This window comes from Bufo gargarizans, chromosome 2 (genome assembly GCF_014858855.1).
Source record: "Bufo gargarizans isolate SCDJY-AF-19 chromosome 2, ASM1485885v1, whole genome shotgun sequence".
Lineage (NCBI taxonomy): Eukaryota > Metazoa > Chordata > Amphibia > Anura > Bufonidae > Bufo > Bufo gargarizans.
In genome coordinates, this window is record NC_058081.1 from 35,295,905 (window position 1) to 35,306,923 (window position 11,019).

The 11,019-nt window shown below is 42.3% G+C and overlaps 1 long non-coding RNA gene across 1 annotated transcript; it reads right to left on the reverse strand.

Annotated features, from left to right (window-relative positions):
• Positions 1-1,664: 1,664 nt before the first annotated feature.
• Positions 1,665-9,405, reverse strand: LOC122929278. The gene is made up of 3 exons (XR_006387967.1): positions 9,063-9,405; positions 2,348-2,510; positions 1,665-2,130 (listed from the first exon to the last, which is right to left on the reverse strand). It is a non-coding gene; the product is annotated as an uncharacterized LOC122929278 (long non-coding RNA).
• Between the last annotated feature and the right edge of the window lie 1,614 nt (positions 9,406-11,019).

Genomic DNA, 11,019 nt, shown 5'->3' on the forward strand with positions numbered 1-11,019 from the left:
GCATTACATGAACAGCTTACTGGATCCTGGTCTGAACAGAGACCAATAAATGCTGTTCTCCTGACAAGGGCTGTAATTTTGAATGACTAAGTTGACTCATCTCAGGGACAGGACTCATCTCAGGTTAATTTGCATATGTTTCAAATCGTTTTTTTTTACACAATAAAAGCACACAGAGCTATGGGGACTGGGTATTGCGGATGTGCTAGCGGCTATCTAGCAACCCATGTCCTCAGCTCTACACCCAAAATCCCGGTGACAGGTTCCCTTTAAGAGTATCATATAAAATGTTGTCCTCAAACAGAATTGGAAGGCACCTGTGTACCGCTTGTTTTATGAGAGGAAAATGTTGACTGTAGGTAAGTACTAATGTCGGTTTATTCTTATTGACTGTTCTTTTAAAATCATACCTATTGGATTTGAAGAGGAGATTGTTTATATTTTTATTCTTGGCTATGTTTTTGGCTCTCCTGAGCATCCAATCAGCATAGCCCCTGTTTTTTAATCCAACCCATATAAGATTACTCTCCTCTTCAAACCCCAAATCTGTACTACAGTTTCTCCTCGTTCTAATAAATTCCCCTACTGGAATGGCTTTTGTAGTATGACCTGGATGATGACTACTGGCCTGAAGGATAGTATTACCAGATATCTCTTTGCAATAAGACTTCGTATAAAAATTTTGTCTGGAATACCTATTAATTTCAAATGCAAAAAACACATGATGTGTATCTATATTATGGGTGAAACGCAAGTTGTACGCATTCATGCTGGCGAATTCAACAAAGTCCGGTATGACAGACACATCACCACTCCAAATAAGGAGTAAATCGTTGATGTATCTGCCATTCCAGACAATGTCGCCAGCAAATTCATTCAATTCTGAGAAAATAAAATGTTCCTCCCAATAACCCATGGTCAAATTTGCTAGAGATGGAGAAAACTTATCCCCTATTGAAACTCTTTGAATCTGTAGAAGAAATTCATTATTAAATCAAAAATAGTTGTGTAAGTAGAAAACCAGTTACATTTAAGATATAGTGTATAAAATTGGTGGAATGACTACTGGATCTATGCAGATAGTACTCGAGTGCTTGGAGGGCTATATCATGGGGTATAGATGGATATAGAGAAATAACATCCATGCCATGTAAAATGATTTTCCCACACCCTATTAGAAACTGCTCTGAGGACATCAGTTGTATCTTTAAGATAACCTGGCAATCTTTTTACAAGGGGTTGTAGTATACCATCAAGCCACTCACCCACTTTTTCTTGGAGAGATCTTACACCAGAGACAATTGGCCTTAATAGGGGAGGATTCCGTTTTTTGTGTATTTTAGGGAGTGGGTGGGGTTGACTGGCTTCCATAGATGTGGTGTATGCAACAATTGCAAAACAACTTCTTTTCCATGAAAGACTGTGAAAATATCATCAACCACTAACTCATATACACAGAAAATGTATGAGTTTTTAACATGCAATTCCACAAACGTTATTTATATTATTCAATGCCCTTGTCATAAACAGTATGAAAGCAGGACTAAGAGGACCCTAAAAGAAAGAATCTCAGAACTCTTGGGATTCGCTCTAGTAGTTGGGATAAGCGGGTGCAAAACAGAGGCAAAGTACAAGTTCGTAATTCAAATGTTCGTGTTTATTCAGACAGGGAAAAACAAAAAACACTCTTTGCAGGGTTGGTGTTTGTTCACATCGAGTAGAAAGTTCACGCATAACAAAAACGTCACCTTTTCGGCTGTTCAGCCTCCAGCAGTCTAAATGCAGGCTTTAGGTGGCCTGCTCTCCCAACACACGGGTCTCAGCTTTTCAGCCCAGCCATCAGATCACAACACATAGGACGTTCTCTGCTACTGAGCCCAGATGCATTTTTATGGATAGCCAGGTGCTGTCAAAATCCAGCCTGGAACGTGGGGAGTAGTCACCTACCCAGCACTTTGACTACTCCCAATAAGAGCTGTCCCGGATCAGCTATTTACAGCCATACTAAATAGCAAAAGTGTCAATCAGCATTAGCTGCCACTGACACGTGAAAATACCGGCTCTTACTTCACAGAGGCCAGGAACCTCGGTGACACATACCTACCATCCAAGATGACCCTTTGCACCTTCCTAAAGAACAAATAAATAGCATTCAGAAAGGATACGATTAAAAATACATTAGCCAATCATTTCAAAATAACACATAATCAAGATCCGTCAGGTCTTATTTTTGCAGTATTAGAAAAAGTTGACAGACACTGGAGGGGGGGGGGGGGGGGGGGGGACCATATAAGTAAAATGTCTAGATTGGAATCTAGAATGATTTTCAAAATTAATTCCCTCGTACCTGCAGGCCTTAACGCCAAACTTGAAGTGTTTGGATTCCTTTAGATCTGGGGTGGGTGCCCTCCACCGACGAGTGATCGGGTTATCCAGTTGGTATACTGATCTCTCTTTGGTGGGTGGCCCCCATCCACCAGCTTCTTTATCATCGACTTTTCAATATAAACCTGAAATAAACAAATGAAATAATTATCTTTATACAATATACAGCGAGAAATAGAATTTTGTGAAAATATACATGACATCAAAATACTGCATGAAAATCGCAAGTATAAAGAAGTGAAATATGCGGACTAAGTCGACGTCGACAAATATGAATTGAGTACTATATCCATATTTTTAATTGGGTACTTTGAATATGTTATTTATGATTAACGTTTTATAACTGTATTATTTTTTATATTACTTATTTTCAAGTGTGAATCAGTAGTGATAATAAAAAATTTTTTTACAAGAAACTGCATATAAAACGAATGCGATAAATATGCGTTTATATGTTCATTGTGGCCCATAAATTTATCTTAATGGTAAAGATACAAATTAATCACCAACTAGAAGATACTAAATGAGTTGCCATGGAATAAATAAAGTGTCATGTCAACAACGTGGATCCATTCCAATTTTATGATATAACCTTCATGACATACGTATGAGAGGGTACTTAAGGGTACAAGCAAGATGGGGGGATTTACCACTGAAGAAGGAGCAAGTATATAGCCCTAAAATGCGCATGGTCGCAAATACCCCCCAAAAAGCAAGTACCCTTGTAATGACATTTAAGATTCACAATAAATGGAGCGCTCCAAAATCTATAAGTCCATGATTTGAAGGATTCGCCATCAAGACTATATACATGCAGCCAGCTTTTTAACTCTGGACCTATTGAACACGTGGGACGCCGGACAATCCTTCAGCTTACACTGGGAAGCAGCGCGATTGTAACACTCTCTACAGCAGAAGACGCGGTAAGATTAGTCAGTGCCGAATACCATGTGGGACGCCACGGACGGCATTTGACGCCTCTCCTGCATTGAACAGTGAGTAACAAACATTTACATTGCACAACTGTGTAATTTAGCTAATATTGGATACAGACATTCAAGCAAAAATAAACTGTATACCCAAAGACAGTGGGGTCTGAAAAAACTGTGAAATGAAAGAAAACCTAATATAACAGGCATAATAACAAACTTGATATGCTCTGATACTAATCGACATATACCTAATAGAGGAAAACCACACCTTTGCCCAAACCATCCATTTCGTACCCAACAGTTTTGTTTGTGAGTGGGAAAAATGAGGGCATCTTGTGACAATTTACAAGCGGTCACTGTAGGGCAACACAGTCACCATGGGACTGAGGGATACTGGTGCCGAGATGACCCTTGTGCGCCCAGAGCTTGTCAATTCAGAGGACCTCATCCCCAGAAGAACTCTAACCATTGCTGGAGTTGGAGGTCTAACCCCTGCTTTACCCATGGCCCGGGTTTACCTGGATTGGGGCGCGGGAAGAGGGATGATAGAAGTGGGAGTGACAGATAAGATTCCCACTAATGTGTTACTAGGAACTTATCTGGGACGCTTAGTCTGTAGGTATATTCCCTCCACCATTGGGGAGGATGCAGGCGTGCGTGCAGCCCCGTGTGAGTTGGCACCGGTCGCCTGTCATGATATTGAGACCGTGCCTACTATGAAATGTGATGACTCTGTGTTTATCAATTTGTTAGAGTTGCATCATGGTACTGTGCCTAGTGATAACCTGAACGTAGTAACCAATGCATTGGGTGAAGTTTGTGCAACTAACAATAATGTAGAAGGTGATACATGTCCATCAAAAGATAATGGCTTGTGTAGCGGTTTAGTGGCAGGAAATGTCATAAAGATGCATGAAGTTCCTGTCACGTCCACATCCACCCTCCTCCACCGAGAGGGGGAGGATGGTGTGTGCATTTCTTCTGTAACCCGTAGTCAGGGTGCCCAGAACAGACTCCAGGCAGCATGGGAAGGCCCGTATTCCATTCATGAACGCTTAAATGACGTGGACAATGTAGTCACGATCGATCATGTTCGCAATAAGTACAAAGTCTTTCATGTGAATATGATCAAGGCGCATCATGACAGGGATACATCCGTCCTTCCTGTCTGCAGTTTACCGGAGGAGGGGGAAAGTGACACCCTGTCAGATTTAGTGACTGCAGCACAAGAGGTAGGGTCCCTTGAGGATGCGGTAGTTAGCTCACAGCTGTCCGAGTTTCACAAATCCCAGCTGTGGGAGGTACTTAACCACTTTCTTGGCACTTTTACAGGGAGACTAGGAAGGACTCCCCTGGCCACTCACCACGTGGACACTAGGGATCATCTGCTGATTAGAAAAATGGCCGATCGAGTCTCCATAGAGGTCAGAGCAGACATGAAGAGAGAGGTAGAGGAAATGTTAGGGTTGGGCGTGATCCAGAAATCTCAAAGTGCGTGGACATCATCTTCAGTGCTTGTCCCCAAAAAGGATAAGACCACACACTTTTGCATGGACTACATGAAGCTAAACACCATCACCGTTTTTGATGCGTTCCCCATGCCCCGCATAGATGAGCTGTTGGACCAGCTAGCCAGTGCCCAGTACATAACCATTATGGACTTGAGTAGGGGGTATTGGCAGATTCCCTTGTCCCCTGGGGCCCAGGAGAGATCCTCCTTCATCACTCCTTTTGGGCTCTATGAGTTCAAGGTAATGCCCTTTGGCATGAAAAATGCCCCTGCCACATTCCTGCGCTTGGTGAACCAGCTGTTGGACACGTTTGAAGGGTTTGCCGTTGCTTAGCTGGATGACACCACTGTGTTCAGTCAGACCTGGGAGAATCACTTGACCCACCTGTCCCAGGTGCTCAAGTGAATCCAGGATCCGGGACTGACCATCAAGCCTGGAAAGTGCCAGATAGGCATGTCTGAGGTGCAGTACCTTGGGCCCCAGGTAGGTGGAGGGATGCTTAAGCCAGAGCCAAGGAAAGTAGATGCCATCTCCAATTGGACTACCCCTAAGACTAAAAAGCAGGTTATGTCCTTCTTAGGGACAGCTGGGTACTATCAGAAATTTTTCCCCAACTATCTCACCCTAGCAAAACCTTTGACGGACTTTATAAAGAAGAAGCTACCGCAAATCATTAACTGGACTGCAGACTGCGAGAGGTCTTTGTCAGCTTTGAAATCTGCTATTGCTAGCTCTCCAGTCTTGCAAAGCCCATTTTACCCGCAAGTTTGTGGTTCAGACTGATGCTAGTGCCTATGGCCTAGGCACAATGCTCAGCCAAGTGAATCCTGAAGTGGATGAGCACCCCATAATGTATTTGAGCAGGAAGCTCCTACCAAGGGAGGTGGCCTATGCAACTATAGAGAAAGAATGTCTGGCCATTGTATGGGCTTTACAGAAACTGCAGCCATACCTTTATGGGCAAAAGTTTACCGTGGTGACCGATCAAAACCCCCTTAGTTGGTTATATCGGGTGGCAGGTGACAACGGAAAGCTGCTGAGATGGAGTCTGGCCTTGCAACACTATGACTTTACTATCCAGCACAAAAAAGGCAGTGAGCATGGTAACGCAGATGGGTTATCGCGTCAGAGAGAGGCGGCTGAGCATGGCTTGTGATATTGATTGCTTTATCAACAATCCCATGTCATGTCGTGAAGGGGGGGGTGTAACAAAATCTGAGATAGATAGATAGATAGATAGATAGATAGATTTTAGATTTTCCAAAACTTGCATTATCAATAGCTGATTGTATGTCAATGTCTTTGCTCTATTAAGGACTTATGCAGATTGCGCCTGTAGGTGCCAACCTGTCTGAAAAAGGTGAAGACACTCCACATTCTCAGAGGAAACTTCATTTAGCACTGGCCTGTGAATTACAAGCCATATGGGCATACTAGTGAAGACCTGGAAGGGGCCACTTAAAATGCAGAACAAACTCCAGACATGGTGACTGCTAACCCAGCAGGTGGTATAAGCCATTCAGTAGGTGGATGAAATAATATCAGAAGCCATAACTCCAACCTCATAACACCCACATCCTCAGAACCCTGGTAATTGTGTTCACCTGACATAGGCTTCGGGGAGAATCCAGACACCCCGTACTGGACATGAGGCATTTCTCAGTGTTCAGGATTTGGTCTTCTGGAAATCATAACCCGATCATATTTGGTGTCTGTATGACCAGGACTGGGCAACTCAGGTTAAGGGATCTTACCTGTACCCGCAGTCCCTGTCATAAGGCGAGAAATTGCCGTGATTCAAATTGCCACATCGGTCAGCCTTATGGGAAGGTGGGTACAAAAACCTGAATAATCTCAGATGTCCCAAAAGGCCGGACCGAAAGGAGGGAGGTTCCATCACAGCCCACCCCTTGGCAGAAGGGGGATAAAAATGGGTGGTAGGGAACAGTTAGGTGTCAGCCATTTTGGGGATCCACATCGTTTGGAGTGACTGCCCGTATCCTCAGCTGTCACCACAGCCGGAATATAACTGCTGCATCTCAGTAAGCCAATATTCTCTATTTTATCCCTTTTTATTTTTTTCTGTTCACTACATTGTTATTGTATGTATATTTAGTTTTTTATCTTTTATATGACACTTTCTTTTCTATTGCACTGCACTATCATGTATTAAATTTAAACATTAATAAGTCCCTTCCTTGTGGTCTTATAGAACTTGCTCTTTCGAAGGGAATTACGTTATCGGTAGTGTTTTCACATAGATAGTATAGGCCCCTATTGCCTTATAGTATAGGTGGTGGCAGCGATTGCGCTAGAAAATATTGGGGTGTTAGAATCTAGGAGAGTAAGTTAGCATAATTCCATCATCTAGAGTAGGTGGGTGGGAATTTATGTGGTAAATTGATGAGCTCACTAGTATAATTCACCCCTGTGACGTGACCCGAGAGTAGGGATTGTCACACAGGGATTGCTCTATTGTCTCATCTTCTCCTGTTTACTAACATTGTTTAGAGCAGTTTCTATACAACTCAGGGTCTTAACTAAGGGCTCAAAGTCACTTATTCTACAGTTCAGCTTGGGATTCTCCCCGCACGGCTTCATCTACTGCTCTCCATTCGAAGGCTGTATGCAAAATTTTTGCATTGATGCCACAGCTATTGATTATACTGTAGTTACATCTTCTCGATTTGGAGAAGTCTGCTTCCCAATAGTGATAGTAGCATCTAAGGTGTTTTTGGAGGGAGGAATGGTGGTAGGTCACCAGACAAGCCTCTATGTGGATGTAAGTCCTTCCAAAAAGGAACAGAAAACTAAGCCTCTGTTGCCACCAGATGTTAGATATCAATCCAACAAGTCAATGCTTAGCCCTCTAAACAGTCTTTGAAGCATAACTTAGATTGTACATCAGTACAGAGCAGAGAAAACTGGCTTAGCTACGTGAAGGGCTTTGGTTGGGATCTGAGAGTAGTATTTCTTTTTGTGGAGAGCACCTGGGCGCTTATTAGATGTAAAGAGTCTTATAGGCTAGGAAATTCTCCACTGGGTTTCTGGGGAAAAGATATGTAAATTCACTTTCCTTCCTAAAAGTGTGGACTACAGTCCCTGTTTAAATAAATGGAAACATTAGGACTCTTCAAAAACTATTATTCACACTCTGGAATTAATATACACAGTGCAGGGACTGACAGTTTTCTGTTAATTTTGGAAGAAAGGGTAATTTGCAAACACGGAGGAGACTTGTCTGGCCTATAAGACTCCTCAAGCAGGTGAGCCTCTATCTCTTATTGGTTGTTGATTGGTCATTTCAGGCCAATCAAGCTGAACTTCTATCTTGTCCACAACTGAATGGACAGGTCGTAGACAAAACTCTGTTGTGCCAGTCACCTGATCAGATAGATGCTGGCACATACAGAACTCCTACACAAAGAAGGCTGGCGTTCCTCCAATGAAGAAAATAAGTCTCCCTGAAGCCTCCCCACTGATGAGTAGGGTTGCCACCTGGCCCGTATCTCACTGGCCAAACAGGTATTTTAGTGCCCCTGCCAATGCTGGTAATTTTTTTCTCCCGGCAATAATAATATTTTTCCATATGGATTGTTACTAATGAACGTTTCCATTGTGGAGCGCTCATTAGTACAGCCTTTACCTACTGCCTCCACTTGTGTTAAGAAGAAGAATGGAGACATTACTATTACTTATTAATTCTGTGGGGCACTAATGGTGGTATTATTAATTCTGGGGGGCACTAATGGGGGCATTATTAATTCTGGAGGGTACTAATGGTGGGCATTATCCATTCTGGGGGCACTAATGGAGGCATTAATATTACTGGGCAGCACTAATGGTGACACTATTTATACTGGAAGCCACATTATGACATATCAACTTAACAACCGTGTTAAGCCATGCCCCCACAACCACAATCTCTTTGGGGTATGTCTTAACTTGGCCAATATTTTTGTTGGGAAAGGTTGCAACACTACTGATGAGGTGTCATCTCGGCAAGGACGGGGCAAAAGAGCTGAAGAGGACAACAAGACTTCCAAGGATTGGTAAGTACTAGATAAAATACAGGAATTGCTGCACATATGGTACAGTTTGCTAGGGCAGATATCCGTGCAGTGCAATGTTGGACATAACTAAAAGCCTTCATTACACACTGGACAAACCCTTTAAATTGTACAAGCAGTCTATCTGCATTTGCAGCATTTGTTACTGGTGCCATTCTCCTTACCAGTACAGGGTTCTCCTCTGCCAGTTGCAGCTCAAGTTCACACACTGTCTCCTTCATCTATGATTTTGGTTTGTGCAATGTCTAAGACTGTTTGAATTCGGCAAGCTCCTCCAGCGTCCACATTACTGGCTCCATGGTCTCAACGCTGGCTCCAGAGTCTGCACCACAGAAAGTCCTGGAAACTCCCGTAGACTTTGCTGTTGGTATTGTTTGTGTCATCTCTGCATGCTTCTCAGAATGTTTACTATTTCCACCAGCAACCTGAGCATGCCATGTAGGACATCACATGCTGCTGCATTGTCACTCTCTCCAGGAAAGTTCTTCACTGTCTGTAAGCTGGAGGTAAAACTCAGCTGTTATAAACTCAGTGTCTCCTCCTTTTTACTGTACTTTTCCACAGTAGATTCCTTTTGAAATTCACGTACTTGTTCAGAACTCTGCATACCTTGCTCAGCAGACTGCCTCAGTTCAATTTTCTTACATGCAGTTGTCACACCTTTCAACTATACTGGATCCAACATGACAATCTCAGATTTGGGCAGCTCCTGACAAGGGCTGTAATTTTGAATGACTAAGTTGACTCATCTCAGGGACAGGACTCATCTCAGGTTAATTTGCATATGTTTCAAATCGTTTTTTTTTACACAATAAAAGCACACAGAGCTATGGGGACTGGGTATTGCGGATGTGCTAGCGGCTATCTAGCAACCCATGTCCTCAGCTCTACACCCAAAATCCCGGTGACAGGTTCCCTTTAAGAGTATCATATAAAATGTTGTCCTCAAACAGAATTGGAAGGCACCTGTGTACCGCTTGTTTTATGAGAGGAAAATGTTGACTGTAGGTAAGTACTAATGTCGGTTTATTCTTATTGACTGTTCTTTTAAAATCATACCTATTGGATTTGAAGAGGAGATTGTTTATATTTTTATTCTTGGCTATGTTTTTGGCTCTCCTGAGCATCCAATCAGCATAGCCCCTGTTTTTTAATCCAACCCATATAAGATTACTCTCCTCTTCAAACCCCAAATCTGTACTACAGTTTCTCCTCGTTCTAATAAATTCCCCTACTGGAATGGCTTTTGTAGTATGACCTGGATGATGACTACTGGCCTGAAGGATAGTATTACCAGATATCTCTTTGCAATAAGACTTCGTATAAAAATTTTGTCTGGAATACCTATTAATTTCAAATGCAAAAAACACATGATGTGTATCTATATTATGGGTGAAACGCAAGTTGTACGCATTCATGCTGGCGAATTCAACAAAGTCCGGTATGACAGACACATCACCACTCCAAATAAGGAGTAAATCGTTGATGTATCTGCCATTCCAGACAATGTCGCCAGCAAATTCATTCAATTCTGAGAAAATAAAATGTTCCTCCCAATAACCCATGGTCAAATTTGCTAGAGATGGAGAAAACTTATCCCCTATTGAAACTCTTTGAATCTGTAGAAGAAATTCATTATTAAATCAAAAATAGTTGTGTAAGTAGAAAACCAGTTACATTTAAGATATAGTGTATAAAATTGGTGGAATGACTACTGGATCTATGCAGATAGTACTCGAGTGCTTGGAGGGCTATATCATGGGGTATAGATGGATATAGAGAAATAACATCCATGCCATGTAAAATGATTTTCCCACACCCTATTAGAAACTGCTCTGAGGACATCAGTTGTATCTTTAAGATAACCTGGCAATCTTTTTACAAGGGGTTGTAGTATACCATCAAGCCACTCACCCACTTTTTCTTGGAGAGATCTTACACCAGAGACAATTGGCCTTAATAGGGGAGGATTCCGTTTTTTGTGTATTTTAGGGAGTGGGTGGGGTTGACTGGCTTCCATAGATGTGGTGTATGCAACAATTGCAAAACAACTTCTTTTCCATGAAAGACTGTGAAAATATCATCAACCACTAACTCATATACACAGAAAATGTATGAGTT